The sequence below is a fragment of the Delphinapterus leucas genome, chromosome 2 (assembly GCF_059928025.1).
Source record: "Delphinapterus leucas isolate spDelLeu-1000000601 "Yukka" chromosome 2, BTC_Dleu_Yukka2, whole genome shotgun sequence".
NCBI lineage: Eukaryota > Metazoa > Chordata > Mammalia > Artiodactyla > Monodontidae > Delphinapterus > Delphinapterus leucas.
In genome coordinates this window covers 52,867,760-52,893,971 of record NC_143130.1, presented here as the reverse complement: position 1 = coordinate 52,893,971, position 26,212 = coordinate 52,867,760, and the positions used below count along the sequence as shown (strand labels likewise).

Genomic DNA, 26,212 nt, shown 5'->3' with positions numbered 1-26,212 from the left:
TTTAAGTGGCTTCCTTTACTCTAGTGGGGAAGCCAACACCTTTACCCTGTGTCCAGAAAGCTCCTTCTAGAAGGAGATAGTAGAATCAGACAGATCCAGCTGAGAGTCTTGGCTGTGTTAGCTCCTGGCTCCGACACCTTGGTCCAGAGCTTCCCTTTCTGTGGCTCTTCTGTGAGCCAGGTGCTGGCTTCCTTCCCAGGCTGTAGGGGGTAAAGGACAGGGCTCAGCACAGGGCCTGGCACAGGACCCTTCCTCAGTGTAATACCAGCAGACGCCGTCGTGATGCTTTTACTCCCATGGGTGGAAGTGTTACAGAATGAGAGGATTACAAAGTAGGCACAAAAATATTGCATATTGAATGCTTTGGGTTCATACATTTCCAAAGAGTGAGATTTCTCACCACACTGCTGTTTTTTTAGAAGTTAGATCTTCATATGCCGATAGAAATTAAGTGTAAAAAGGTGCAGACCATTGTAGGTAGCGTGAGCCTTCAGGTCTGCCTTTAGAAAGAGCATATATGGTGGTAAATGCTTGTACAACCATGAAATAGTTTTCCAAAAGGACTCCCAGGCAGTGATAAGCACTTATACTCTGTGGGAAGAGGCTGGAGATGCTGGGTGACCCCCACTGTTCACCTTGTGCTCTTTTAGCACCGTGTGGATTTTCTGACCATGTGCATTTAGTGCTTTTATTCTTTTCGAAGGTCAGCGGGTATTATCTGGACAATAGGGTTATGGTCCGTTTTTTAATTTTCTTTGTTATACTTCTTTGCCTTAAAAAAACTGTAATGTGGTTTTTTTTTAAGGTAGTTTTTTGTTTTGTTTTATTTATTTCTTTTTTCTTTTTTTTTTTGTGGTATGCGGGCCTCTCACTGTCGTGGCCTCTCCTGTTGCAGAGCATAGGCTCCGGACGCGCAGGCTCAGCGGCCATGGCTCATGGGCCCAGCCGCTCCGCGGCATGTGGGATCTTCCTGGACCGGGGCACGAACCCCTGTCCCCTGCATCGGCAGGCGGACTCTCAACCACTGCGCCACCAGGGAAGCCCCCCCCTTTTTTTTTTTTTCTGTTTTGTTTTATTTTTCTTCACATCTGATTGTCCTTCTGTGAGAGCAGGCTCTGTGTGAGGACTTAGTGAAATCCTCAGCTCTCTGGAGACAGTAGCTGGGAAGCTCCTTGCTGTTCCTATTGAGAATCGGGCTTTCTCAGGAATAGAAGCCTGGGATTCACCTTCCTCCTCTATAAGAGCCCAAACAGTAGGTGCTGGCAGGGGCCTTGGTCCGGAATGCCCTTGGGACTGTGTGTGTGTGTGTGTGTGTGTGTGTGTGTGTGTGTGTGTGTGTGTTTCTTTGGTAAATGGCCTTGAGAATGCCGTGTACTTCTGGCAGGCTTGGATAAGGTATTCCCTGCGTAACCCTTGAAAAGAACAATTCTCACTTGTAACACCCCGTTTCTGCGGTTCCATGATTTTGTAATTAAAAGTTTATGGGATCCCAGGGGCCCATTTAAAGGGCGTCTGGTCTTAGCAGACTAGGTAAAAACAGAATTTGTGTCATTGGTTCCTTTAATTTCTCAAATATGGTTATTTGTAAGTGCCTCCTACTGGATGCTTGTGCTCAGTGTTTTATTGATGAAAGAGGCAAGATTACCTAAGGAAACCAGGTGGCCTCACATTCTAATGTCTGAGTGCATCACTGCTTCTCGGGCATTACCTTGGGCATGGCACCTTGCCTCTCTTGGAAACATGAAAAGGCATTGTACCCCATCAGTGGTTTGCAGGTTTTTTGACCAGACCCACAGTAAGACGTAGATTTACATCCTAGCCCCAGGACAAAATAAGGATATAACTAAGATAAGTGTTTCCAAAACACTTCTTATCTGATACAGTGCTCACTCTTCCTACCCAAGAAATACCATAATATTTTCTTATTCGATTCTAACGCTGGTAAGAGATGTATTCAACTGATTTTGAGAACTGTCACTGGGTGGCAACTTGGGGTTTGAAAAACACATGGTTAAGGTCTTTTCTAGCTCTGATTTTGAGATTAAGGTCTTTTCTAGCTCTGATTTTGAGTGTGTTGGCTCCGAGTTGAGAGTCCTGAACTTAGTACACATGGAATTGGCCTTTGAGGTCAGCTTTCTGTTTTGTTATGAAAATGAGGAGGGAAGAGCATTACTTGTTTCTTAATGGCTACCCCCAAGGATGGGAGGGTTATAAGAATTTGAGTGTATGCTCCTAGTGGAAGGGTGTATTTTGTTGTCCATCCACAAGCATTTTTGAATATTGTGATCCGTTGTATCTTATATACTTTATATCACTTCCCACTTTGTAAAATAACTTAAGTTTGCCATTATTTTTGTTACTTCAATAACTGACTTTTATACCTTCCTGTTTTTCCTCATACTACTTTAATACATACCATAAAACTAAAGAATTTATCACATCATTGTAACCACCAGTGTATTATTTTATACTGGAGGCTTTTTATTAGAAGGGAGCTTGATTCAGAGTGACAGCAGATAATGTATGAGCGCTTATTGTGTACTGGGTGCTCTTTCTGTTAACTCACACTTGCAAATAACCCCATTAGCTAAGTTCTAGCCAAGCTTTGTTGGGCATGTGAAATCATTAGACGAATTTTGAAAATAACTTGGTCTGTTCTGAAAGGCTCTATGTGATCCAAACCCTGTGGACCGGTCCCTGGTAACTTTGACGGCCATTTTGAAATGTTACCATAGTGATAATTCTTCTGGAATCTCAAGCCATTAAAAGTGATATGGCTAACTCTGGGCTGTGTGCTATAAAAATAGGTGTCATGGAATGTGTGAATCCTTTTCTCAAGATTATAGTCTATACCAACTGAAGGAATATTTTAGTTGATCCTAGAATACTTATTAGGGGCTTGTTGCTCTGCTACCTCTTTTCTTCGTGACGCAGGTCATCAATCCGCATAATCATTAACCTGTTGGAATGAACGGCGTTTAAAAAATGGTTCAATTTTTCCCTCATCTGACTTCAGTTATTTTGTCCCTTGCTTCCTTCTCCCAGTGAATTTTTCAAAAGTTGGGTTATGACAAAAGATTAATGACTATTGATATAGCTTCCATAGATTGGTTTGTTTAACTGTGTCTGGTGCTCCTTGGTCCTGTGGCTGGGACTTTGGCCTCTTACCCCTCCAGTCGTGGCGCCTCTTCGAGGAGGCTTGGGAGTTGGCACCAATTATGTCCTGTTTCCTGGAATGTGCTGTGGGCACCTCAGTGGACAGAGCACCCTTTCAGCTTTGTGCTGCCCCTTTCACTTCTGAACCCCAGGGTAATAATTAAAAGAGTCTATATTAGTCCCTTCTCTTGTTAGAGGAATACAGGTTGGCGACTCGTAAATAGCGATTAACCCAATGGTCTGGGACGTGAGGCAAACTGCTGGAGAATGTGGTCGGCAGGGACAGTTGACAGCATGTTTACACACAGTTGTGCTGTTGGTTCTACGTGTTGACTGGAGTTACTGTCACTGGGGGCAGGGGTTTGGGGGGAGACCAGCTTCACTCCGCCAAGTGGGTAGCGTTAGACCGACTGTGTGTATTTCACAGGCATGGTCCTCACTTCCAAGCTCTCAGTACCATGCGTGCAGCACTGAGGTTCAGCACGCATTGGCTGGTTGCTGCCTCTGCTGGGCACTGAGCTCAGCTCTGGGGACGTGAAGATGAGGGCACATAGCTGCTCTCCTGGAGGAGACTCACCTAGTGACACAGACTGAGGTGTTAATAAACTACATAGCAGTGTGGCGTGGATTTTATCAGGTCTGTGTGTGAAGTGTCATGGGAGCCTGGAAGGGGGCTGGTTGGCGTGGAGGGGTCGGGGATGGGTCACACATGAGCAGGGCCTCAGCAGATGCAGAGGAGTTTGTTAGGTACCAGAGATTGAGGGATGAAGTGAATAAAGGCAGTACAGGAATAAATTGGATAGGCAGATTGCCTCAAAGAATGGGGCGGGGAGGCTGGCAGAAACCAGGTTGTGCTGGGCCAATTTGTCTGCCTGACTGAGGAGATTGGACCTGACTTTACAGGCAGGTGGTGGCTGAGAAGCAGGAGAATGCTAAGAGCAGGTTTGTGTTCTGTAAAGGTTCTCTGACAGTCATTGGGGGAGGGAGGAAGAGAAGCTGGTAGACTCGGTGGGTGGAGAGCGAGCATAGAAAAGGGTGCCAGAGACCTTTGGAGAAAGATTTAGCAGGACCTGGTGAAGGATGAGGGTGATGGGGACAGCAGAAGAAAAGTAAAGAGCCTAAGCGTGACCAGTTGAAGAAACTGAGTGATCGCTGGTGCCATTGACCAGGATAGAGGAAGACAGGATAGAAATTTGGTGGGGAGGGAGGGAGAGTGTTTACAGTTTCAACGTGTTAAGTTTGGGGTGCTTGGTGTGAGCAGGTGGACCAAGGAGGTTTCTGGAAACACCAACATGGCTGGAGAGAGAGAAAGCAGTGGATGCTGTTCTGGAAATCATCCCAGGACTTTGGAGGGGTGTGTGGAGTGGGAAGAAGAGAGTCCCTGGGCCCACTTTTCAGGATAAATCTTCATCTTTTAAATATTCTATATAAGAAAGAGTAGCTGATACACAGAAGGATGTCTGTGCATCATCAAGCACCTGGCATATTCCCTGGAGGAGAGCTCAGTGAGCCCCTGTAGCAGCAGGAACCCCCAGCCCCCAGTGACCTGGGGACTGGGTCCAATGGCAGCTCTGAGTCTCCAAGGGAGGAGGCTGTTTTGAAGGGCCCAGGTTCTTCCTGTCAGGTTTCAAACAAAGATAGAGGAACCGCAGAGAAAGTTTAGGTTAAGCCCCATGTGGTCCAGAGGAGGCCACAGTATCTCAGGAAGGGAAATTCATCCAAGGCCTTTGGAGGAGCCAGGCCTCCCCTACTGTTGCCTTTCCCCCAGCACTATCACTTGAGAGAATAATCCTCCAGAAGCCTTAAGCTTATTCTCAGTATAAGTAGTGTGAGCAAAACTACCTGATAAAGGTGAGAAGGGATGGAACCCCCTCCACCCTACCCAGTAAGATCTTAACAAGATGTGGATGTAACACAGGGCTGCTTGTGAGCTACTTCTGCTTCCAAAATCACCATGCCAGGGACCCTTAAACAATGACCAGAAAAGGGTCTTTGGGAGGCAAAGCCTAGGGGTTTATCTGGTTTACCTCTGATCACCTCTTCCTTTCTTACAAGTCTTATGTCCGGATAATTTAGTACATTTGATCTGCTAGCGGGTGGGACCATAATGGGGCTGATATTACACACCCTGAAAGTCCTTTACAAACATACCATGGTGGTGATACAATAGTTTCCCGAGCAGCAGGTAACATTAGCCTGCCTCATGGGACCCTCGGATGCTGGCCATGCATGTTGCCATTCTTAGATGGAAGCGTGTGCATTCAATTCATGTAAACTATACTGCTGTTTCCATTTGAGGTTTTTGCTGTACTGTAATTTCTTTAGATTTTGTATTTTCCATAATGGTATCACTTAATGTAAAGATCACTCAGGCTTCGTGGCTGGGCATAATAACAGGTATTCATTCTCCTTTAGCAATTTTCCTGTCCTGTTAACCTACAGTCACAGGACATGACGTTTTTCATTCAACCTTTTTTTTTTTAATGTTTAAAATACTTGGCTATAAATGCATCCTTTTTTATTTCAAAGTAGGTTAGCCTTAATCAAGTCTCAATATTTCTCATCATGCTTTTTTCCTTCAAGTGGAAACACATGGAGAGAAAGTCACGTGTTTCTATCCTCTGGCTCACCTGGTACTGCCCAGAATGGCATACAGAGTTTGCATCCATGGAGGCTTTGTAAAGGTGGCATTAACTTTGCAGTAAAGTAAGTGACCCCAGACCTGTGTCACTTAAGACTTGGTCAAGCGCTAACCAAGCACCTTAAAACTTAAACAGAGGTGTGAGCTTGATAAATCAGTGTGTGTTTTGGACTAATTGGTGACCACCATTCTGAACATTAACTGCCCTTGGATTCCAGGAGGCTGATTGTGTGTAACCTTTGAATACCTCCTTGAGTTTGGACAAGAACTAGATTCATATGGTGCCTTTGTATTTTAAAGGACTCTGGGGGGCCATGAATCACTTTCTTCTAAGGGCAACTTTTGCATTGTTTACTTTTTACGGTTGTTCTGAATTTGGCATTTCCCATCTATGCCAAGACAAATTTATAGGTTAGGCTTAAAAAAAATCTGTACAACCTAAATGTGAAAACCAGCCTGGGGGAAGGACTCTATAACTCTACACCCGATTTCCTGCATTTAAAAAACTGCATTGGTAGCAGTATCCTTTCTTCTTGTCTCTGCTTCCTGGTGACATGTGAGACGCTGGCATGTCCTTGTGGCAGTGCTGATTGGACTGTGGCTCTGTTCACTGTGGTTTCCAAGGTTGGGGGAGATGGGGGTGCTGTTTACTGAAGTGCTCTCATGCCAGGGGCTCCTGCAGCGGCCACTTCCTACTTCTTCCAATTCAGGGAGGGCTTCTTGACCTCATGGGAAATGTGTTGTATGGAAATGAAAATGTAGTTTCATTTCCAAGGGGGGATAAACCCATTTCAACTGGTTAATGCAAAAAAAAAAATGCCATTTTCATCTCAATGGGAAAGTTTGGGAATGGATCAATCTTCAGGAGAGCCCCTGGGCACTGCCTTCCCCCCACCCACCCCCCCTCCCCCGACTCGCCTGCTTGCACATTGTCTCCATTCTTAAGGTACATATGGTGGTGAGAGGGTTGTTAGCAGCTTCAACCCTGCATCCGCCCAGCTTTGGGTTTGGTGCCCAAGAGCCAGTGGTCTGTTCTAATGGCACAGACTCATTTCCTTACATCTCTGTTGGCTGAGCTCGGCCCTGGTCCCTGCACTCTACCAGTGTGTTCCAGGGAAATGATGCTTTGACGGGCCAGCCCAGGCCACGTGGTCCCTGAGCCTCAGGGAGGAAGAGGGCAAGGTGATCTCCCCGAGGAAAATGTGGATGTTCTGATCAGAGGAAAGAAAGTTGAGAAACAACACCCACCCACTGTATATAGGCAGCACAAGGTTTACAGAAATACATTTCAGCGTGTGAACAGGTTGGAGGTACTTCCAAGGGCAAACAGGACTTTGGTTTCTTTCTCTTAGTGAGTTTAGAGGGAGATACTCTTTCTTCATGAGATGCTTCTTACTGTGGGGCACAGACGGCCTCTAGCTTCTCCCTCCTGACTCTCCTGCCCACTCTACCCAGAGCTCTCTGCCCTGGAGGAGGAGGGCCTGGTGCCATTGCTCTGTTGTCAAAATTGCATTGAACAGACACATCAAATTAAAAACTTTCGGGCTCACTCACCAAAATGGTTTCCTGTACAATATTCCCCTGAGGGGGGATTGCAAGTAGTTATTTATCCATTTCATTGATCTATTGTTTTTATTAAAAAGAAAAAAAAATCCAACCAACAGAGGAAGTGTAGCCAGCTGTCTAAAGAGTAGAGATGATGGGAGATGATATTTTGATTACATTAATCCATATCCTGTTAGTTCCCTTTGCTTCTGTCACTGCTACTGGTGAAGTTACTAATGTGAACTAATTACATTTGCTCTGAAAAGCCAGAATTTTTAATGTGTCTCAGCAAGAAAGGTTAATATTATCAATTTAACAGCATGAGTGAAACATTGTGTGTATTGAACTTGAACTGTCCTAAAAGCTTGGATAATAAAAACCCAGTGGCTTCTTTTGTAACTCACTGAATAAACAGCTATTGGTGAGAGATGGTTCATACTTTCTTCTTCTCTTTAAGTCTGACGGGGTGCTAGGCAGGCAGTGCTAGATGCTGTCTGTTTACGGGGCAATCTGGCGTGTAACATAGCAGACCACGTGACTAAAGGTGCTCCCTCCTTTTAAAAGTGTGGCGAGGGGGCTGCATATGTCTTCCTGATCAGTGGGCGTATTTTATTTTATTTTTTAACATCTTTATTGGAGTATAATTGCTTTACAATGTTGTGTTAGTTTCTGCTGTACAACAAAGTGAATCAGCGATATGTATACATATATCCCCATATCCCCTCCCTCTTGCATCTCCCACCCTCCCTATCCCACCCCTCTAGGTGGTCACAAAGCACCAAGTTGATCTCCCCATGCGATGCAGCTGCTTCCCACTAGCTAGCTATTTTACATTTGGTAGTGTATATATGTCAATGCTACTCTCTCACTTCGTAGTGGGGGTATTTTAAAAGAGAAAAACAAATCACTTCACCCCCCAGTGCTAACAGACTTCCTGTTTTAAAAGCATCTATGAATTACCAGGACTTAACAGCACAATATATCAATACTTAAAATGTCAGTCATTTCTCTGGAACCATCCAGCCCCTAAAAGACAGCATTTTGGAGAGCAAGGTGTTCTGGGAGGGGCACCTCACCTTCAGGGACTTACATGGCCCAGCCTCTTGCCCACACACGTGGTCCCTGCAGTGCTCCCTTATCTGTAACTGTTTCCTCCTTTCCTGTGACTGACTCAGTGGTGAACAATGAGAATTGGCAGAGCCCTCGGCTGTTCTACGCTATCTGTGTCTTGAGAACCGTCAGGTGGCTTTCTCTCTGGGGCAGTGTGTTGAAGTTTTTGGCTGGTGACACTTTGGTGACCAGTTGGTTTCTCGGTGTCATTCAGTGTTGAGATTAGGAGCCCAGAGTGGATCTGTTCTGCTGAGAACATGACTGTCTCTCTCTGGCCTGAGAGGGATGGTAGAGTAAGTTGATGGCTGGAAATCTGGTAAGATCTGAGGGTGAGGTCGTTCAGATAAATTCCAAATGGTCCTTGGCTAAGTTTTTCAATTGGAATTTTCCCCAAAAAGTCATTTTTAGAAGAATTTAAAAAATGATCTTGCCTCCTACCTTCCTCTCCCCTCCTCACCAGTATCCTAAGATGAAAAGGAGCAGGTTTTAGAAATACTTTTTTTCATCATGTATTTTTCAGCATTCTGAGCCTGTTGAGATCCATGTTAATCACCGTTGACCTGAGATCCACTGTGGAGCAGAGGAATGGAGTTAGAAGAGGAGGGGAGGTCTCGGGGGCGTGTGGGTGGGGAGGGGTGGCAGGTTCTGTAACCTCCTCTCTGGCTCTCAAAGAGTCTCAGGCCAGCCCTTCAGGATTTGTGCCATTTGTGTGGCGCCGACAGGGAAAGGCCCGCCCAGGCCCTTGATGTCTGTTGTGGGCGCAGAAGTGTTTCTGGGTCCTGATCTGAGCTCCTCCAGTCTTGTTTGTTTGTTTTGTTTTGTTTTGTTTTTTTGCGGTACGCGGGCCTCTCACTGTTGTGGCCTCTCCCGTTGTGGAGCACAGGCTCCGGACCCGCAGGCTCAGCGGCCATGGCTCACGGGCCCAGCTGCTCGGCAGCATGTGGGATCTTCCCGGACCGGGGCACGAAGCCGTGTCCCCTGCATTGGCAGGCGGACTCTCAACCACTGCGCCACCAGGGAAGCCCCTCCAGCCTTGTTGATGAGGGCTGTCATTCCAGTTCCTCTGGCTGCCCTTGTCATTCAGGTGTTTCTGTGGTGCTGGGTCACGCTCGTGTGTCTGGACTGAAATCCTATGACAGTCCATCTGGTTCATGCCTAAATGTGGTCAGGGAGCCTGACGATAGAAAACGATGACGGAGGCAGCAGTTACCCCCCACCTGAGTAAACCATGGTTTATTCCTCAGTTTGGTTCTGTTGTAAGGCCAGGGGAGGGGCCGGCTGTTGAAGAGCTTTAAAATGACCAGTGGGATGGGATATCCTATTCAGACTTAGGCTTGTCCAAGTTGCTGGTGCCTGTGCCCGAGGCCCTTGTCTCAGATGCTGTCTGTCCGTGGTGATGTCCTGCTGGATGTGGCCGAGTGCCCACCCTGGCTGCTGGATACCATGCCTGGCACATGGCTCAGGCCTGATAAATATCAGAGAGGCTATTTATGAACATGTGTGGTCATTTTCTTTATGTTTCAGGTATTGTATGTGAGCCTGAAAATTGCCCCACAGAACTTTAGTCCTGACTTGTTCATTATTAGGCAGTTGTGCCTTTTTGAGGCCAAGTCACAATCCATCCCCTCTTCCTACCCCCATCCCCCACCTCCCTATTCAGGATTTAGGTGCATAAATCTCAGTTTCATTTTCAGGTGAATTTCTCTATTAAGGTTATAAAAGACCAAAATGACTGGAAATTCGGACTTGTACTTGAATACCTCATGATGTCCAACATTCTCTTGAATCCTGTTTTACAGTTTGCCCAGCATACTCACTTGATCCTCCCAACGGCCATTTAGGTGGGTGTAATTAACTGCAGTTTACATTCTGGATGATTGAATGTTGTGCAGTGTTGTTGCCCAAGCTTCTTAAGTGAACCCTCACACCCTTCCAGTGCCAGGATGTATACTCATATCCTGAAACACAAACAGAACAAAACTAAACAAGAACCAGATCTAGATGACCTTTTGTCCTACTTAAAAATTCAGAGATTATACTGCTTTAAAAAAATGAGTTATAACTTTGAGCGTGGAAACGGCGTGCTCACTGCTTTTATGCGGTAGCTGTACCATCTGGGGGCTGTACTCTGCATTTTAGACAGAACTGACCTTGATTAATGCTTGACTCAGGAACTATGCAGAACATCCAGGAAATGGTGGTGGCTGATCTTGGCCATTCCTGGTTTTGTGAAATAAAGGCTCACGTGCTGTGTTATCTGGGTGACCTGGTGAAGGTCTAGTGTGAGAGAATCTGCTGCTCTTGTGTTTGTCAACAGCCCTGTCAGCGAATCTTATGCACACATATTATTTTTCCATCATTTTCCTCAAAATGGCACTTTGGGACTTTTCCAGAGTCGAAGTGTAACTGGAGGTATTCATCATAAACAAAATTATAAATTGATAAGACATTATGTCTTTTGATACCAAATGGCATTTGCTTGGTGCTTCATCAGACCCTCTGTTAAAAATTTGTCTCTTGAACCTATACTACCGGCATGAGATTATTATGAAAATAGTCTGAAAAAGGGTATCTTTGCTAAAAGAAAATATTAACCTCATGACTGGAAACTTGATCTGAAGGAGAGGACGGGATTCTTGTGACTGTATCTGACATTCATCCTGTCCCCTCTGCTATGTACGTTTATGGGGGACAAGGTTTAACAGTTCTGTGAAGAACTGAAGCCTAGAGAACAAACCTGAGAGCATGCTTACATAGTGTCACGTTCTACTTGAAATATTTTGTCTTCATTATGTATTTCAGAGAGTAAAAGCATTATGGCTCAATGTTCTATTAAGCTTTGGGTTAGTTATCTTGATGTTTGAAAATGTCTTAGCATTCCTGTGTTTGTTGGGCTTGCGATGTAGTTTTGCCCTAATTTACATACCTTGTGCAGGTGATGAATTCACCGTGGGATGTGTGTGGTTTTATGAACTCTTCTTTCCAGTTTTTCCTTTAGAGAATGTCAGGGCGGCAGTTAGGAAGATGATAAATGAGCCCAAGAGTAAATTAAGGCTAAAAAAAGCATTTAACAGGTCAAGAATCTGAAGCTTTTGAGAAGAAAAAAACAATAAACAAGAAACCCAAACAAAGCCAAAACACAGTCCTGAAGCACAACCCATCAAAACCAGGGTTTCAGCGTTAACCAGAGCCTTGCTGCCAACTCACACTAAGAGCCGAAAAGGCTTTTGTGGTTGGTTATGTGTGACATTAAGAAATCGATGTGTCTGAGAGAAGGAGGGGTTCTCTTTTTGAGGAGAAAGGGACAACAGAGGGAAATGTTTTATTTACAGTAAATGCGTCTCTGTAGGGCAGAGCTTGGTTGCTCGAGTTTGGGAGGCAGGAGAGGGGAGGATATTAAAATGTCTGTGCTGCGGAGCTCCCATTAGGGCTGCATGTGTGAAAACATTCTAGAATTCACACAGCTTAGACAAAGTGTTTGATTTAGGAATTACTCCTTCCTGCTCCTTGGCCCCCCCAAGTGCCTCTCCCCCACTTCCCTGTTAGGAATCTGAATTGGCTCTTTAAAGAGATTGAGTAAAATTTAATTATCTAGGGAAACCTCCACTTTGTATTCCACAGGAATAGTCTTTCTGGTGGGCACATCTCAGAATATCTATAGTCCAAAAAAATCCTTCCTGAGTAGAAATATTCAAAGGATGGTATTTAATATTGCTTCAACTTTTGTTTTTAAAAAAGTTTTATATGCTCTGTAGTTCCCAGTCTGACTTCACATTTCTAGACTCCATATTTTAGAATAACCCTCAGCTGTTGTGTTGACCTGTCCATTTTGCTTTCCATTAAGCTGCCTCCATTGTAGGACTTTTGCTAGAGCTTCACTGTGGTTTTCCTGAGCATTGGGGGTACCCAGGAATCTGTGCACTCTGAAAAAACTTTTGGCTTCTCTGTTCATATCACTTCCTAAAACTTTTAGACACTGCATAGAGAAGTGACTTTCTTCTAGGGTTAGGTAAAAGAAAGAAAGACAAAGTATGATATCACTTATATGTGGAATCTAAAAAATACAACAAACTAGTAAATATAACAAAAAGAAGCAGACTCACAGATACACACAACAAACTAGTGGTTACCAGTGGGAGGGGAAGGACAATATAGGGGCTGGGGAGTGGGAGGTATGAACTATTAGGTGTAAGATAGCCTACAAGGATGTATATTGTACAACACAGGGAATATAGCTAATATTTTGTAGTAACTATAAATGGAAAGTAACCTTTAAAAATTGTATAAAATTTTAAAATTAAATTAAAAATTTTAAAAAGAATTAGAGTTAAGCTTTTGGAAATAAATCAGTGTGATTGCACAGGTGTAAATAAATAAACAAACAAATAAATAAATAAATCTGTTTTGAGAGCAGGAAAAAAAGACTTCCTTCCTGGATGAGGTTTGCTGTCCAGTCTTTCTGCCTGGTTTGCTCATTTCCTTCTTCAGCAACAGGAGGCTCTATATTGCCTTTTATCAGGTACCCAGAGTGTCATGCCAGAAAATAGTAGACTTTTAGCAAAAGCATCCCCTCATGGAGAAGAAACTGCCAAGTCCTTTCCAGGCCGCCGAAGGGTTCTTCAGGTGTCACATCACCCTGTGTTGGAAAACAGACACACTTGTGTACCTGCTGGCTGACACCAGTCCATTACTGCATCCTAGTCCTGTATTTCCTCAGTTTCTGTAGAGTAGTTCTTCTTGGACTAGAGGGACTCTCAGAGTTGTTGGATTTTTCCAGGAGATACTGTGAAGGATCGTCATAAAGAAGCAAAATCAGGTCTTGGTCTAAAGCTTTCAGTAAGTAGGTTTAAAGGCGTAGTCCTGTCATTCTCTTCCTACATGTGGATTTTTATGTGGTTAGTAATACAGTTGTATACATTTATTTATCTAAATTTCTGTTATTTGTTCATGTTCGTGTGGATACATATTAATATATATACACTTGTGTTCAGACAGACTTCCAGCGTGTTTGAAAGGGTCGAGATGCCTAGTTTACAGAAGCCTCTGAGAAGTCAGGTGTGGGGGGGCAGAAGGTGAGCCGGTGTGAGGTGGGGAACTTGGTGCTTTAAGAACCGGTCTGTCCTTGGAAAGCTAAGGCTGTAAGCATTCTCTTCCAGAGCTGGGTCCTGAAATGGTTCACCCTACTCTCGTCTGGGTGGGAAACATTCTCTTCAAAGATCAGATCTTCTCCCTGAGGAGTGTGTCCAGCTGTCCCGCTTGTGTATCCTGTGAAATATCCATTTAAAATTAGCCCACACCTGGAGTGTGGACAACACGGAGTTAGGTCTAAAACACATCAGTTTGTGGATAAATTAGGAATTTAGTAACATTTGAAAATAAACCCACCAGAACTAGTGCTGGTCATTGTTAAAGCAGGCAGGAGCGGAGGGTAGCTTGGTCTGCCTGAGAGGTGAGATGCTTGAGGGGACGAGTGGGCCCGCACATGGGGCATCTGTGCGCTCTCATACTGTGGAGGTGTTGTAAACATTTCTGAAGGGATTAAGATAATTTTGTAGCATTACCTCTAGGCTAATGTGGCTTGATCTGAACCAGTCCCAGCCACAACTCCTGTGATATATGATTAGCGTTAAGATTTTCTGAAGTTCAAAATTTCAATGTAATTTTATTATTTTTTAAAAAAAGACGTAGTGATCATTGGGATTGTTTCAAATAATATTATTTTCACTTGTTACAAAAATTAAGTTCACCTGTATAATAATTGCCCTCATAATGAATCCCTTAAGGAAACACGTGTTAATTATGATTCATGGTAAATAGGTTATTTTTAGATTTCTTTTTTTTATTGCCCCTTCTTCCAGTAACTAGCACTTCTGTGTCTGCCTTTTGAAAATAAAGTACAAATTAGAAGGTTGTAAACCTAAGGGAGGTAAGATGGAAATGCATTTCTGTTTTTATAATTTGCTGCTGATAGGATTTAGAAACAAACAAAACAGTGTTTCCACAACACAGATGTATCATCAAGGTCTTACAGTGTACCTTGAGGTAACTGGGATTTTCATGTCATTTGGAGGAGGGCAGGCCAGTGAGTCATTCATTGGTTCATTCATTATGTAAACACATATTAGATGCTCATTGGGCACCAAGAGTCATTTGCATACATTGGTGCCTGCCCATGTGGACTGACTATTGGGAAATGCATTAATCACACCAGCCACAAACAAATACACTAGTTCCCCCTTATTTGAGGGGGATACATACGTCCCAAGACCCCCAGTGGATGCCTGAAACTGTGGGTGGTACTGAACCCTATATGTACTATGTTTTTTCCTATACATATATACCTGTGATAAAATTTAATTTATAAATTAGGCACAGTAAGAGATTAACAACAAAAATTCATGATAAAATAGAATAATTATAACAATATACTGTAATAAAATTTATGTAAATGTGGTCTTTCTCTCTCTCTCAAAATATCTTATGGTACAAATTTAGTGCCTTTTCCATCTTAACTAAGCACTTACCATACACCGTGGCCATAACTTGTGCAGTTTGAGGTGTGACAGCAAAACTAGCACAAATTTCTTTTTTCCTTCTTCACAATTTTATAAAGGGAAGATTCATTCTTACCATAGATCTTAGCAACCTCAGCATATGATTTTTTTTTTCCCTTTCTTTTTTAAGTCTAGAGCTTTCACTTTTTCACTTAAAGGAAGCACTTTACAGCTTCTCTTTGGCACATCCAAGTTGCCAGCATCACTACCCTTGGGCTTTGGGGCTGTTATTAAGTAAAATAAGGGTCACTTGAACACAAGTCCTGTGATACCATTGATCTGATAACTGAGACGGCTACCAGGTGACTAATGGGTGGATACGCTGGACAAAGGGGGGTACTCACGTCCCGGGCTGGACGGGGCAGGAGGGCCTGCTTTTTCATTGGGCTACACAGAACAGCATGCAATTTAATACTTATGAATTGTTAATTTCTGGAGTTTTCCATTTAATATTTTCGGACTGTGGTTGACTGAGGGTGACCAAAACTGTGGGCAGTGAAACCGCAGATAAGAGAGTGCTACTGTAGAACATGGCATCTGTGACGAGGGCCACCAAGGCCAGCTGTGGTGCTCTGAAGCTGAGAGGGAGAGGAAAGCCTGTGTCCAGGGCCCATGGTGGGAATGGAGGGGGGCAGGGATGGGGCCAGGCCACGGCAGGGTCCCAGAGGCCAGGTCGAGGGCTTTGTGTTCACCATGTCACGAAGGGAAATCAGATGTGGGGTGCGCATGTGTGAGAGAGAGAGGATATAGTATTGAGAATGTCGTATAAAGAATCACCCTGGTCCCCGTGTGCAGAGTAGATTAGAGAGCAGGCCTATTAGGAAGCTATTGGAGGAGCCGAGGCAAAGCGTGCAGCAAACTTGGACTAGTGGCAGCGATAAGAAGAGGTGAGCTGTGGAGAGGTTAGGAGGGCAAGTGGCCCAGACTCTGCTGAGCGGGTGGGTGAACAGGACTCAAGGATAGTGTGCAGGGTTCTGGCCTGGACGGCGGCTGTGGCAGTGCCTGTCCCTGAGCCAGGCGATGCCGGAGCAATCAGGCGGCAAGGATCACGAGTGTGAGTTTGACTTTGGAGGCAGTGAGTCTGAGGCACCTCCGAGGCAGACAGGCCTTTGGAATGTGGACTGGTGCTCAGAGCGGGGTCTGGGATGGCAGCTTAGTTGGGAAGTTCCTAGTCCAGCATCCGGGGAGGGGGTTTGGGGTGAAGAGGCTGTGCCAGGGATGGAGCCTGGAGGCACGTCGACGGTCAAGGGCCGGATTGCGGAACAGGAACCTGTCAAGGAGACCGAGTGGTCCAAGCACAGGGAGGAAGGCAAGGGAGCGTGGTGTCAAGGATCCAGGTGAGAGGTTTCTAGGAGGGAGTGGTTGGTCAAAAGTGCCCAAAGCCACCACCGACGAAGAGAAAGGAAGAGGGCCACTGGGTCTTGCCACAGGGAGGCTTTGAGTATGTCACCTGAGAGCTGATGCAGGGGCGTGGTTGGAGGGGAAGTGGATGGTGGGAGGCGAGGACATAGAGACGGGTGGCCGTGCCTGAGGCAGAAGGGATGGCAGCTGGAGACTTTGAGGATGGAGTTTGTTTTCTTTACTTTTTTTTTTTTGGCCATGCCACGTGGCTTGTGGGATCTTAGTTCCTTGACCGGGGGCGGGGGGTCGAACCCGGGCCCCCTGCAGTGGAAGTGTGGAGTCCTAACCACTGGACCGCCAGGGAATTCCCCATGGACTTTGTTTTCTTTAACAGAACCTGGAGTCCATGGGAGGGACCCTGCTGAGAGGGAAGGGGGGTGGTCAATGAGAGAAGAGGGGAAAGCCCAGCAAGGATCTGGAGGCTGAGGATGGCTCCACAGTGCAGATGCAGAGATTCGTTTCAGATAAGAGAGGGGGCAGATGGTCCCTTAGAAGTGACAGTAATGCTGACTGTTCCCTGTCTCATGCCATATTATGACATTTACTGTGGACTTTGTGTATGTTTTCTCATTTCATCCTGACAGAACCCTATGAGTAGAAGCTGCCATTACCGGCTCATAGAGGAGGACGCTGAGTCCCGGAGAGGCTTCAGAACCGTGCCCGTAGTCCCCCAGGAGGGACACAACCTAGTGCAGGACATGACCCCGGCACTTCCTTTCCATGAGCCCGTAGCCTCGGCGAGGAGCTGGGCTGGAATGGTGGCCTTGTGCTCTGGCCTGGGGGTAATGGCAACAGTGTCATGACATTCTTACCCAGTAAAAGTTAGCATGAACTTAATGCTTTCGGGGATGGTTGCATTTATTTTCATGGTTAGTTCTTTTCCTGGTAATACTAACTAGTGTAGGAAGAGGAAAGCTAAGTACTCTTGGAGTAAAACAGCAGTATCTGTGTATTGATTTACTCAACTGAGCTTTCACCTCAATTACTGGCGTTAATTTACACTTTTTTATATTCTTGGTGTTATGAAATAATGGCCATGCATTTATTATAAAATGGTACCAGTTACTCTTTTTTGGAATACATGTATTGGGCCACTGGCTGCATTACGCATTTGCCTACATGACCCCCATTTGATGCTCCTGGCACCCCCATTTGGTTTGTGTGTTGCCACTGACACCTGTTGCAGGTGAGGAAGCTGGGAGGCACAGAGACCTAGAGGCAGCGACCCGTCAGGAGCTCCTCAGTGGCAGAGCTGTCTCTCCCTCCCGGGTTCTTCTCTCTTCTCTCTCCTCTCTCGTTTCCCTTGAAATGAGAGGGGACTTGGAAACTGGCCTGTGTGGGGGCCCTGGTGGGGCAAGAGGGCGGTGCTTCTCTTTGGTCCTGTTATGGTGTCCTGAGGATAAAGGAGAAAAAAAAAAAGTCTTTGAGGAATTGCAGATGCTGTGTGAGAGCTGTCAGGCTGAAAATCCTGGAAGGTGTTCAAATTCCTCTTCGGAGAAACTTCCCTTTTCTCTTCCTTTCCTGTTTGAAGGTTAAAGCTGCTCTAAAATCTAAAAGTCCAACAATCTCTATTGTCAAGACTTTGGAAAAACAACACCACTTAACACATTGCGGTTGTGACAATTTGGCGGTGGTATCTATGAAAGTTATGTAAATGCAGGTAACCTTTGAGCCGGAAGTCCTACTTCTGGGAATTTGTCGTATGATACACCTGCACACATAAAAATTGCAGCATTGTTTGTGATTGTACTAGACTGGGAACACTCCACGTGTCCTTCAACAGGGACTGGTTAATAAACTAAGATATAGGCACAGAATGGAATACTCTGTAGCTTAAAGAAGCACAAAGACACTCTATTCTCTGTGTGAATAGATCTCCAGGATATTAACTGAAAAAAGGCAAGGTTTACTTCTTTTTTGTAAAATTAAGGAGTGGAAAATAAAACTATATCTTTGCATTTGCTGGTGTTTATATAGACTGACACCAGAAGGAAAACCAAGAAAATGAGTAATGTGAGGACACCTGGGGGCAGGCGGGGAACAAACCAGGTAGGGACAGGGTGGAAGTGACACACCTCAGTGTACATTTTTGTATTATTTTCAGTTTTGTCTTGTGCTTATATTATGTATTAAAAGTTAAAAAAAAAATACTGCTGTGCTTTCTCCTGCTCAGGTAGCCGTGTGCTCTGGAACTCCCTCTATGTTGATCTTGGATGGCAGTCCCCTCTTGCAGGAAGACCGAGTGAAAGAGGCCAGTCCATGTCCCTTGGATAGATTTCCTTATTCTGTAACTTACACATCATTTGGGTGGTTGCCCCTCGCCGCTTCTAAGAAATCACCTTGGCACTCCTTGTTGCATGGGTGTTTCTCCCACAGTCCACACCCTTCTAACATCACCTACACCAGTAGAGGGGAAACTTGTGCATTTTCTTAGTTTGTAGAAAGGGGTATTTCTAGACATGTTTGTCATCTTCTTTTGGCTTCCTATCCTTCTCATCATTCAAGTCACAAGGTCTGCTGATCAAATATACTCCCATTTTTAAAAAGAACTTACTTTCTGATTGTTCTGCTTTTAATAGAGGGTTGAGGCCACTACGTGCATGTGGTAAGGAATTCAAAGGGCCACATGGATGTGTCTCGTTACTTGTTTCTTTTACCCTCTTTGGGCATTTGAATGGTGTTGATTTTTTCACTAATAAGCATTGGTGAAGAAATGCTTTGAACGCTGGTTTGGAGCAGTGTTATTCTACATCTCTTGAGTTGATCCTAAGCTCTCTCTTGCTCTCTCTTCCCCATCCCCCCCACCCCCCGTGCACCTCTCGGCCTGTAGGATTTTAGTTCCCCAACTAGGGACTGAACCCCAGGCCCCAGCAGTGACAGTGCTGAGTCCTAACCACTGGACCGCAAGGGAATTCCCTGATCCTAAGTTCTCTTGATGGACGAATATGTAATTCACCAGGTTCATGGATCACTATGATTACTTTTTCAAGCTATCAGCTATTTAGCTGTCTAATGCCAAATGTTCAGGAGATAATATAAATTCAGTGTAATGTAAATTCAAGCTGTTGACTCCAGCAACTTACCCTTTGAATTATAGCTCTATTGGTTCCCATTTATAGCCACCCTTTAACCACTCAGTTTGTAGTCAGAGTATGTCACTTTGGGTGCTAAGTTGAATATGGCTTAGTTTGCATCTTAGATTCCCTCTGACAACTCAATCTTATAAGAAGAGGTGTGTGAGCATGAGAACCGTGTTGTGTGGTCCTGGAGGGCCTGTGGGGGCTTGGTAGTGATTAGAAGGGGATTTTGAGATTTAAAAAAAAGCTACTCCAAACTGCAGCCCTTGGACAATGAATTGACTGGTGGATTGCCACTCTGTGGTTGGGACTTTCGGAGGAGTCTATAAGTTCTGCTGCATCTCTCCAGAGCAAGAGAGAAACGATGCTATGATAAATTTGGGTCAGCTGTGTTGCAGCCCATGGTAGTGGGTATCAGTAGTTTGTTGGGAAAATGGCTCCTTACCGACTCTGAAAAATATCACCTATAATACTTGCTTTAGTAGCAGAATGTTTCACTCGTGGTGTGTGTGTGTGTGTGGGTGTGTGTGGGTGTTGTGCGGTGTTGTGGGGAGGGGATGAGTTAGGCCAAAGATGTTTGGAATATATTTGTAGGAGATAAATATTTGCCTATTGAATAATTGTAAAGCTAAAAATGCCCCCCCCCTTAATTTTGATTTGATTTGATTTGCTTATTGCTACCAGGGAATGATTCTTACATGATCAAAGTATGCTTTCACATATATATTTCTGCATGTCCTTTCTTTATCCATTTAGGTGCATTCCTCAGCGATTATATGTAAAATACAAATGTGTATGCAAATCATCTTTTTCTATTGACTTTCATTGTAAAATCTGAAAACTGTAGGATCTAAAACAAATCCTGTTTATGACTCCTAATATTCACTTACAAGTGATTGCCTTTTTCAGCATTCAGAGTGTTTTGAAACCTTTTGCTATCGCTACAAACATTTAGTTAATTGCTTTTATTCTTGAGCCATCCTTGCTGTACTCTAGGACCTGATTTTCGGCAGCTACAGTGGCTACTCCAGGAGTTATTAGAATTAAGAGCCAGAGGGAGATGCCATTTAAGTTCCATTTAGGCTGGGTGGGTATGCTCATGTCTTCCGTGTGGGGTGTCTAAGGGGCTCTGTGCTGCAGGGTCAGGCTGGGAAGAAGGCCCTTTGGATGCACCTCTTTTCTTTCAATGAGGCCCCAAACGTGCATTAGTGAAGTGCTTCCTGTTGACCCATTATTCAACAAGTATTTGTTGTTCCTGGAGGATAACATTGCCTCTTTTTTTTTTCCAGTTGGTTTAAAAAATTGAGTTTAGGTAGGATTCATGTTGAAGCAGTATAATTTAACAGGTTATTGACCACCTCTCTGAAACTCTTCTTCATCTGTAAGACGGGACTGATACTACCTACCCAACTGGCTCACATCCTACAGGTCAACACCTATACGTCAACATAAGTAACGTTGGGAGCTAATGACCTAGAGGTTGATTTCAGAGATGCTTTAGTTTCAATTTGAGGTTGCTTTGCAACCGGCGAGAGATATTAATGCTTCAGTTTGTTATGCTCTCTCCTCCTTGTGACACCCTCCTTGTTATTAATGCTTTAGAGACTTATACTAGTACTCACCAGGAACCACAGAATAAGTCCTTTTGTTAAATGAATAGCTTCTAATTTACCTATTTTTAAAACTTGGGTTTTTTGTACTCGCCTTATATGTAACCAAGGGGGAATGCTATCTTTTCAAGTGCAGAGGTAACAGTTTAAACTGTCTTAAATATTTATTTGTATTTCTGTTTGTTCTTGGTGACATAAAGTGATTTGAGTCACTCTGACATTTAATCAAGTTAAACAGTGTGGCTTGTAGAAAAAATGTCTAGCAGGTAATCTGAGAGCTTGATAACTAGTAAACAGCTGAGAAATTTTATCAGGATTAATTTATTAATTTCTTAAGCACCTCTTGTCCAGTTTGCCTTTAATTTTCATTTTTTCTAAGTTTCCATTAGCAACTGTGGCCTCACTCATTATTTAATAATGAATGGTTACAAATTGTTTGTGTGTTTTTGTAATTAGAATGTGATAGCAATCATCTATCAGATGAGATGACACTGTAATGACATGAAGTCAGTAACAATTATGCCTAACAGGAAAATTAATTATGTAATCCTATCATACCCTATTTCACCTAGGAGATTAGATTTGGCTGTGACTAGGCTGGGCTAGGCAGGTGACAGTGTGGTGTAACACTTCTCATTTTTCTGGATAGGCTAGTCCACTGTCATGTTCACCTTATGACCCGGGAAAATCACTTGATTTAGATTTTTAAAAGAAATATTTTCAGGCTTTTGATTTTCTGCTTAAAGAGAGAGAGGGAGAGAGGACCGCTTTTACTTGGGTGGTTTATTCTTCCTGTTTTTTAGTGCATAAGGGTATTTGCTGGATTTTTATCCAAGAGGGGCCATCCTTTCTTCTCCTCTTTCCTTACGTATTAGGGACAAGAGCTGTGAGAGTGAATTGTCTGCATACAGCGATACCACTTTGACTCCAGAGAAAGTTCTTACTTTACCTCCGATCTAAGGCACCCCTTCCTCCAAGCACATGGAGCAGTTGCAAGTCCAAGGTGCAGGCAGGGACTGGACAGGCTGAGGGGTTCTCAGGTGACTCTGGAGCACCTGACCATGCCTCTACTGGAGTCCCGGGCTGGCCTGTTGTGCAGCCCTCACTGTCCCCTGAGGCTTTGTGGGTCTCAGGCAAGGTGGATGGTCTCTCAGGTCAGGTGCACTTTGCCTGAGAGGATCCCCGATATTATCTAGTCCGGCTTCTCATCTTCCAGGTATAAAAACTGCCGTACTCGGGTATTTAATGAGTTGTCTAAGGGTGGAGCTGGGAACACAACCTAAGTCTTCTGAGCCTAGGATGGTATTCTTTCTATCATACCTTGTTCCTACTTTGTTCTGTTTTTTTAAATTGCTTAAAACTACTCAGTATCTAGGGATAAAAGTTTGTCTCTCAGCTGAAGAATTTGGAAGAACTCCAGAAAAGTCAAGCCCCATAAGTTCATCACTGAGAGCAGCTGAGTACATTTTCTTCTAGGTTTTTAAAGCATATTTTACCATAGTCAAGCCTCTTCTAGTAACACGTTTATTTCCTGGAAGTTTAAAGTCTTTCAGTGCCATGAAGTCATTCTAAGCCTTATTTTTTAATGACGATGTAACATTGCATGGGATGCAGGTGTCACAATGTATTTAATCATTCCCCAGTGTTGGCCATTTGTACTGGTTCCAGTTTTTCATAATTTTTCATGATTATAAATAAAACTGCAGTGAACACTGCCATACCTTAATCTTTGTCCTTTACTTCAAATGAACTCCTTAGGATACATCCTCTGAAATAGGGTTTCTGAGGAAAGGTATGAACTTAAGGCTCTTGCCCTGTTGCTTCCCAGACAAGCTATTGCCAGTTTAAACTCTGATTCCTGCTCCTAAATCCCGTGTGTGAGATGGTGACGTTCACTTTGTGAGAAGTACCCCACAAATAAGAAAACCACAAGAAGACAGACTAGCACCACTGTTTGGGTATATGCTGTGGTTCACGTGGGTTCCTCCTACCTCTTTCCCCCTCCAGCCTAAGTCAGTCTCATTCTAGATAATCAACATACACAATGTAAACTCTTTACTGTTTATATTATACATTTATTTTTTAACCCCCCTGTCAGTGTTTGTTTACATGGGAATCAGATCATCAGGCTGTGTCCTTCAGGAGGTTTTCCATGCCCAGGTGTGTACAGTCTTAGTTCTTTGGGGACTGAGTTGGGGTGGCCCCAAACCCATTTACACATCTCCCCACACACCTGGCCTCATCGTTGGCTCTTCCACATCTCCCTGCCCCAAATATTAGTCAACGATAAGTCGGAGCTTTGAATTAAACATTCACTAGTGGACTTTTTTGTTTGTTTTTCTTTTTTTATCGAAGTATAGCTGTTGTTTTTTTTTCTTTCGGCATTTGTGGACTTTTGACATTTATGACTATTTTCTGAACCCCAAACCAGGTCATTTTGTATAAATCAGGACACACAACTGTGAAAACTCAGGGCATGGGGCAGTTTTAGCCAATGGGTCCTGCTGTCTGTGGAATTGTCTTGCTTTAAATCCATTTTTAAGGAATGGAGTGTTTATGAATGAAATCATACTTAAATTTTATCCCCTAAATATATTTACATGTGAATAATATAGCTCAACCTAGTGATTTTATATATATATATAAAATTTACTTTGAGTTATAAATGATATATAACTATATTTTAAGTAAAATGTATTATTTCAATCAATATCAAACCTCCAAAAAGAAAAACCTATGATCATAATAAATAAAAGTTACTCAGATGAGTTGAGGAATATGTTTGGGACTGGAAAATTAGATAACTTTGATATAAATTCTTAGAGGAAAGCAGAGTTTCTTTTTCTAAGTATATTTATAAAGTTGATAGGATTTTACATTAAAGTAGTTTTTGAATTACTTCATTTAGTTTTTAACTTATCATCTGGAGGGGGACTGTGAGGAATTCCCTGTTAGTGAAACCATGGTTTCTTGCAGATGGTTTTATTTCCTTTTTGTGATATTGCTTGGATCATGAAACAAGTATCTTGGAAAATGTGAGATACAAAGATGTGAGTTGAGTGATCTCTCTTGCATGTAAGCTCTTTCTGTAATAGAGAAAGGCTACTTTTAGTTTAAGCTGAGATGTTTCTCGTTTTCACTCTTGGCTGTGACTTTGTTGAGAGGAGCTTCTGTGCCTTTCTCCTTGAGGACAGTGTCTGCTTCTTGACATTATAGTGTTCCCCCCACCCTCTTGGCCAGCTCGTTTCCCAGGGAAGCCCAGTTTTTCTTTTTTGGAAAAATTTAAACGTATTTTAACACCCAGTTAAGCTCTCTTCCCTGTTGTTACTTTTTCCTTCCCCATATTTTGTTCTTAATGAATACTATCTTACAGAATGGGACCAGTATCAAGACAGGGAGGGGACCAGGTCTCAACATTGCCCTTTTTCTTTTCTGCTTTTGTTTTTTTTTTTGCGGTACGCGGGCCTCTCACTGTTGTGGCCTCTCCCGTTGCGGAGCACAGGCTCCGGACACGCAGGCTCAGCAGCCATGGCTCACGGGCCCAGCCGCTCAGCGGCATGTGGGATCTTCCCGGACTGGGGCACGAAGCTGTGTCCCCTGCATCGGCAGGCGGACTCTCAACCACTGCACCACCAGGGAAGCCCTCTTTTCTGCTTTTAATGATCCCTAATTAATCCAGGCAGCTTGGAAGCAGTAGCAGTGACTCTTCCTGATGTTTTCTTTCTACATTTCCATCTGGGATTTGTATATAGAGGGTTCTACCAGTGCTTCCTTTGTCCTTTTCTTATTGTCCAGAGAGTCTTAAGAGATCTTCTCCAGGAAATCCCTAGCTGCTGCCAGCAGTCTGCCTGTGAATATTTGAGAGAAGTGTCTGCTTTTTATATAGCAGTGAAGAAGTTCAAGGCTGGTGTTGTGGTTGTGACCAACTCCCAATGTGACTGAGGACTGCAAACGTTTTCAGGTCACCTTTGACTCAAACTGGCAGCAGTGGTAACATTGAAAAGAAATCCGAACAGAACCTTGGCTATAGTTGGAAGCAGCAAAAGCTGTGGATTTAGGTACTGCCAGGCAGCCCTTGGAGACCCACAGGGGGAAGTTTAGTTCCTTGTTTCTGTTCGTTTTTGAGAGGAATGAGCTAATAAAAAGGCACTAGTAATGACGAGCTTCGTAGGTGAGGTTAGACAGTTAACCCTCTTAACAAGCCAAAGACGGGTGGGAGAAGCTATCCCCATTTTACAGATGAGGAAACAGAGGCTCTGGGAGGCTAAGGAACTTGCTACTATGTGAAGTCAGGCTTCAAACAGTTGATCTGAGGCCAGCTGCTGCAAGGTATTCCCTTCCTACCTTCCTTTCTAAATTGTCTGTGCCTGGAAGGTGCTTTGTGCCATCAAAACAGATTTTGGGGGGGGAGTGGGGGTCCCTTTAAAATTTTCTTTAACAGAATAAAGATAATTTAAAAATGATGCACATGAAAGATAATATATATATAACACATCTCAATGTGTTCTTTCTCTAGGAATATGAAAATATGCACATTTGTACAGTATAATTTTGGCTTTTCATAAAAATAGGATCATCTATTAGTATAAAGAGTATTCTATAAATAGTATTCTGTAGCATTTTTGTTGATTTTTCTTAAAATATGGATGTCACTTTAGGTCAATTGCATGTATTAAAATGATGGCAATTTCCAATATGCATGTACTGTAATTTAATCAGCCATATTATACTGATGGACAACATGTTGCTTCTTGTTTGTTTTTTTTCTGTGTTTTGTTGTGCTACTAAAACAGGATTACAGTAAATTCACTTATATATACATATATATACTTGTTTGCTGCTACTTTTGTTTCTGTGGGAAAGGGCATTATTACCTTGCTCCTGATTTTAATAAAAATATTTCAGGGCTTCCCTGGTGGCGCAGTGGTTGAGAGTCTGCCTGCTGATGCAGGGGACATGGGTTCGTGCCCCAGTCCGGGAAGATCCCACATGCCATGGAGCGGCTGGGCCCGTGAGCCATGGCCGCTGAGCCTGTGCGTCCGGAGCCTGTGCTCCGCACCGGGAGAGGCCACAACAGTGAGAGGCCTGCGTACCGCAAAAAAAAAAAAATTTCAGTGT

General features: G+C 43.7%; 1 protein-coding gene across 4 annotated transcripts in view; it reads left to right on the top strand.

The window, feature by feature from the left end:
- The window catches only part of IGF1R (insulin like growth factor 1 receptor), a 310,074-nt gene that overhangs the window by 78,308 nt on the left and 205,554 nt on the right, over positions 1–26,212 (top strand). The window lies entirely within an intron of this gene.